This window comes from Hippopotamus amphibius, chromosome 4, assembly GCF_030028045.1.
Source record: "Hippopotamus amphibius kiboko isolate mHipAmp2 chromosome 4, mHipAmp2.hap2, whole genome shotgun sequence".
In the NCBI taxonomy this organism is placed as follows: domain Eukaryota; kingdom Metazoa; phylum Chordata; class Mammalia; order Artiodactyla; family Hippopotamidae; genus Hippopotamus; species Hippopotamus amphibius.
In genome coordinates this window covers 123,220,317-123,226,316 of record NC_080189.1, presented here as the reverse complement: position 1 = coordinate 123,226,316, position 6,000 = coordinate 123,220,317, and the positions used below count along the sequence as shown (strand labels likewise).

Below are 6,000 nucleotides of genomic sequence, written 5' to 3'. Positions count from 1 at the left end.
AGGACACATTTGCATATATCACTGGCAGTCCATTGTCCTGTGAACACTGCCACGAGCTAAACAAAGGCTTCTTCTCGCAGTGTAATCATGGGGGACTTCAGAATTCTTATCTGTCTCAGTGGCCCTGAATATATGGCCCACGCCACAATATAAAAATATGACTGTCAGCTCAAGGCAAATTTGTGTTACTCTAAATGCCATGGGAAGTGTCTTGTGTACATGTGTGGGTTTCATCAAAGCCATTACTTACTATAGACCATCATGTTTTCCCTATGACCCTCTCTATAATTTCTAATTTTAAAAGGGGAAGGGGAAATAGGATGACTGGTGTAGGCAGAAATTTGTGGGGAAAGTGCAAATATATGAATTGATTATTGCGAACTACAGGGTTGGCCTGGGTTGAGTTTTTAAGCAGCTTCTCCTTGTTGGCAGAAAACAGCTCCTGACAGATGAGAAGACAAACATCACTGAGAAACACTGCAAACTTCTGTCTCTTTTCAGCTTCAGCTGTGATGAACTGAAGGGCCTGCATCCTTCCCCCAAGGCTGGGACCGCTGGACACTGAATGTATTCATCTTCCCTTCAGGCTTTCCTCACTCAGCATCTTTCCTAACATCTATTTCCTACCAGTCTCCAGGACAGTCTTCAGATTCAGGAAAGGACTGGGCTGGCTGCTGGCACTGGAAACTTTTCTCCATGAATGATTTTTATATGGTTTTGGCAGACACATATAATATCAGAGGAGAGAGAGGTCCCGCTGGCGGGAGAAAATAAAACCTTAACATAACTGTAATGGCCTGAGTGGTGTTTTACATGTTCTGCCTGCTCAAGATTTATGTTAAAATCAACCTTGCAAAAGAGGTTTTAAAAAAAGTCTATCAAGCTGCCAAAATTTAAACAGCTCTTTCTTTCCTATCCAATGACAGTTGGTTTAACAACCTAAACAACCTGGTGCGAACTGGCGTTTCCCAGCAGTCAAAGACCTTGCAGGCCTGGTCTAATGTCACTGGGCAATTTTTCATTTACTTTGTAAATGTCTGAGTCCTTTTATCCTCTCTCTCCTCGCTTCTCCTCACTCTTCTCTTCTTTCACTCTTCGTCTATCCTGTTTCTGACCCAAGGGAAGTAATAGCAATTAATTGAAAGGCATTGAAATTAATGTTTTAATTTGGAGACCACATTTAGAAATGCTCTTTCTTCACCCTAAACCCCTCCCCTCAGACATCTCTGCGAGGCTCTCGTGTTGTCACTCCTACACTACTAATTGCTGATGGTTTCTTCCTGAGTTACTGGCTGTCACTATTCCACGCACACCCGCTCCCCAGAGCAGCTCAGCGCTTCCACTGCTGGGCCAGCGCTGCCCTGGGGGGAGGTGGGGGGAGGCACAGGTCTCACAGATGCAGCTCTTTGCACCCCTGCCTCCACCATCCAGGACTTCTGCCACCCAGGAAGAAGAAACACCTTTGCATCTGCATAACTAAGCAATATTTATATTTCCCTTAGCTGCCTAATTAATTTATCCCACAATGTACACGTTTTCAATCTCTGCCTCTGTCTCGCAAGAAAAATTATTTTCTGCATTGTTTTCTTCATGTGGTTTAAGAATATACTTACCCCGAATGAGGACTGGGTCTCTTATAAGAAGCCGGTCTAACAACAAACCAGGAATGTTTTCTTTCTTTCTTTTTTTTTCTTTGTATTGTATTCATCATGGAGACGCCACCTGCTTCCAAGAAGGAGCTGAGCCAGCGGAACCAGGCAGGCAGGTAATGAGTTTTCATGCTGACTCGGAACCTCAGATGCCCAATAAGTGACGAAGGGCTACAGGCTAAAGAAGGAAAGTGCAAAAGAACCCAATAACCACCTTCAAGGAGGAAGGAGGTTGGCCAGCTGTTTTCCATTCTGAGTGAGGCCAGAGGAGAGAGAAAGAAGCTGAGCTAATGACACCGAGAGAGAGGAGAGACTTGCCAGGAAACCTGGTCTGGGTCTGAGGCTGCGCTACCTCACTCGGGAGCCTTACCAGGGGGCTGATGAGTCCCCATCGCAAGGACCAGATGAGGCCCCTCCAGATGCAGGGTTCTGTGCAGGGACTCTGAATCCCTGCCTGGACTAGGAATCCTCTTGAGTTGATTTGAATTTACAGTGTTTTATATTTGCTCTAACAGTTTATAAACAAAAGGCAATGGTGACAACCATCCAAACAAGAGAATATGCTGCTCTGGCCAACAGCTCTGCTTCCCTCACTCACACCAGCTGCTCGCTACTTCCAGCTGTCTAAACAAGCAACAAAGCCCACATTGCCTTAAGGGGTGGGAGGTGCCGTCATAGAATCTTCCACACGTGGGACTTTTGGGTGGGGATTTCCTAGTGTGAGATGTGAAGGTGGTTATTCCCTGAGAATATGGCAGGTTGGGAGAGGAAGCCTGTGTCCTGTGAGGACAGATAAAAATGCAATGGTCCAAGGGTACTATTTGTTCTCTCATTGGGAAAGACCCCTGCCCCAGCTTCGACGGAGGCATCTGTGAGTCGCTGAGTAGAATTTGCCTAAGTCCTCCTCTCAAGAACTGGGTGACTTAAGCAGGGGAGTGACTAGATGAGATTTGTGCTCTAGGAAGATGCTCTGACAGCGTCAGGGACTGAAATGCCCAGCTCTGGGACTGTATGCAGGAGACAAGAGGGGCAGTGCCCTGGATTAGGAAGGAAGTGGCCCCTGTGGCTTGTATGACACATACACCAAAAGGCAAGACTCCTACTTTGTGGCATCTAAACAGGGTCTAAATGTTAATAGTGATTATCTCTGGGTAGTACGTCAAGGATGATATGCTTTCTTTATAACACTTTATGTTTTCTAAATTATCTATAATGAGCATGTTTTACTTCTATAATTAGAAAAGGTCTATTTTTAAAGCAAAAGAATTACCAAAAAGTTTAGACTAGCATCAAATTTCAAAAGAATTTTAAGGACTAGCCCCTTCATTCGGCACCTAGTCAGTATAGTTCTGGAAAATCACTCCTAGGACGTCTGTGATAGCACCATTCGGCAGCACCTACCATGCTGGTGGCCACCTTGTGGACATCGGGCAACCCAAACGTGGTGTTTCAGTCTGCCGGCCCTCAGCTGGTATACTGGTCCTCATATGCTGGAGGTTTGACAACTGTAGTCACGTAGGGAATGGGCAGTGGGAATAAAATCAGAGATAAAATGAAAATCGAGAAACAGAAAGCTGAATCTCTGCCAACTGAGTGCAGGGCGAACCAAAGGGACAAGCTGGGCTGTGGGGCTTACAAGAGTCAGAGGTGGTGATGGAGGGTGAGTCAACACTGGACAATTCTCCCCACCCAGGTCTGGAGAACCCAAAGGTCACTACAGAGCCGAAGGTCAAAGGCAAATTAGTAATCAGGGCAATGGTAAATCCCAGACACAGGAAGATCTTGATTTGGGCAAATCCTGACTCAGGTACAAAATCTTTTATACTCTTCCTACTGTTGGAAGAAGGTGAAACACTTGCTACAGTTAAGCAACCTGAAATACCAGGCAGACCCTGATATCCAACCAATCACTTGCATGGATTCATTCATTCAACTAATACTTATTGCTGTAGACTGAATATGTGTGTGCCTTCCCCCCCAAAATTCATACGTTGAAACCTAATCCCAAAAGTGATGGTTTTAGGAGGTGGGGCCTTTTGGAGATGATTAGGTAATGAGGGTGGAGACCTCATGAATGGGATGAATGCCCATATAGAAGAGACCCCAGAGAGATCCCTCACGCCTTCCTCCATATTAGGCAACACTGAGAATCCAGAAGTGGGTTCTTACCAGACACTGAATCTGCCAACACCTCGATCTTGGACTTGCCAGCTTCCAGAACTATGAGAAATAAATTCCAGTTTGTTTATAAGCCACACAAAATATGATATTTTATTATAGCAGCCAGAGCTAACCAGGGTACTTACTGACCGCCTACCATGAGGCAGAGACTATGCCTGGCGCTGCAGATAGAGAAAAAGAGAAACAAATTGCTAACATGCATTATGTCAGTACTTGGATGCTACCTTGGAAAAAGTAGTTCATCATTTGCAAAAAGTTGGAGCATATTTAAATTGTCCATTTAGCAACTGAGGTGCCACTTTTGTATAGTAACCTGAGTTGTACCAAGTCCTACCATTGCAAAATGATTCAGTCAATGGGATGTCCTACTGGCACCTTGGGTAAGCAAAATTCAGTTGGGGGGGGTGGTGCCACATGAAATTTCCATTCCAGTCCCCTTCTCTGTGACTCAGCTTTCTGTCAGTACATGAACTGGAATTTTCTAAAAAGTTAGCTTGTCAAATAACACAACTTCGAGAAATCCCTCCAGATCTTGATGTAATCTTCAGCGTCCCTCATTCTGGTCCACTATGATGGTTGTGTATCAGTGATAGTGGTGGTCTCAGACCGACCTTAGGGGTTGATGAGAATCAATAGCATTATCAGTGCTTGTAGATAAATCTGGAGGTTTTAGAGACGTGATACTTTAATCACCGATTTTTCAGGTGTTTTGTTGGGTTAGGTGAAATCCTCCTTTTGTGCCTTTTCAAGAGACCACATACCATCTCTTCCATGGCATTAACCATAGTTGAAATTTTACATTTATGTGTGTGGTTATTTAATTAATGTCTCCCACCCTTTTGATGGTAAGAGTCACGAGGGTAGGCACAGGCACCACGGCTTTCTCTCACAATCTCATCCCCTGAATCTAATGTAGTACCTGGAACAGAGTGAGTCCTCCACAGAGACCCGTGAAAGTGTGAAGGGTCAGGGTGGGGTGAGTGCAGAGTGAGAAGGTTCAGGAAACCAGAGAAAGGTAGAGAAGCCCCGTTCTGCAGCCACAGGGCAATGCACATTTCCCAGGTGGGGAGGTTTGTTTTGTGTCAACTGAATTAAGATAAAACTGTCCCCCTCAACCCTCTTCCCAGCAAGTTTCCAGGGAGATTCAGCCAGGAGCAAAGTGGCAGCCAGGATACTATGAAGGTCAGGGTAGGACAGCGGGGGCCCTGCAGTGCCTGCCGTGAGGCCTGTCGGGGTGGAGCAGCCCCTGGCTGCCAGCTCCTGCAGCTCCTGCCTCACTCCTCTGGGGCCTAGGCAGGTGTGCACTTGGAACCAGCTCCTCTGCAGGCCTCCTGGGAGTCAAGTTTTGGTCAGTGAGAGAAACTGCAGATTCCAGAACCTTGTGGGTTCCAGTCGGTCCTCACTCTCTCCCATCTGCGTCCAGATTTTCTTCTCAACTGCCAGCCCTGCCCACCTCATGGACTTCAGGGTTGCCGCCAGCTCGGGCAGCAGCAGCAGCCTGCCATTGTCTAATCCCTATAATAAATCCTTTCTTCCAAATCACTCCAGTGCTGCTGCCTCCCTGCGAGCCCGCAGACCCACCATCAGAGCAGTTTGAGTCTCTTCCTTTTGGGGGCAGTTGCTCCTATAAATTAAGTGCTTTTATCACTGATATGACAATCATCAATAGCATTAGCTACCAATTACTATGTGCCCGGCTGAGAAATCCACCCTCTGTCATGCAGCTGAGGCAAGGATTTGAGCCTAGATCTGTTGGCCTCTAGTACCTATGTTCTTTTTTTATCATGCCCTGCTTTCTTTTGTATTAGTAAGGTTTTATTTTTAAGTTGGACATTTGTTCTGCTTGAGTTTCACCCATGAGCTGTAGTAAGCCGATGTTTCATTTGAGCAAAAAAACCCAAAATGTAGGGCTGTGTTTAGTAAATAGGGCTGCCTGGAGACACCAGGTGCCGTTTCCTTGGCACTAAAAGGATCACTATTCTATTTGCATGTGATTTTTCAGTGTGAGATGTCATGAATAGGGTACTCAAGGAAGTTGATTTTCCTGAAGTGAAATCAGGGGAGTCTTAAAGGACTGTGGGGCACTTACGTGCATCAAAGTGCTTCTCACGATGCAGGGCATGCTCTGCTCACCACTGTCTCCTTGGGAACAGTGGCTACTTCACCTTCA

General features: G+C 45.9%; 1 long non-coding RNA gene across 1 annotated transcript in view; it reads right to left on the bottom strand.

The window, feature by feature from the left end:
• Positions 1–3,112: 3,112 nt before the first annotated feature.
• The window catches only part of LOC130852478 (uncharacterized), a 45,687-nt gene continuing 42,799 nt past the window's right edge, over positions 3,113–6,000 (bottom strand). The window contains exons 2-3 of the long non-coding RNA XR_009053361.1: positions 3,819–3,869; positions 3,113–3,154 (exon numbers count right to left, since the gene is read on the bottom strand). This is a non-coding gene — a long non-coding RNA (uncharacterized LOC130852478). The remainder of the gene's footprint in view (positions 3,155–3,818; positions 3,870–6,000) is intronic.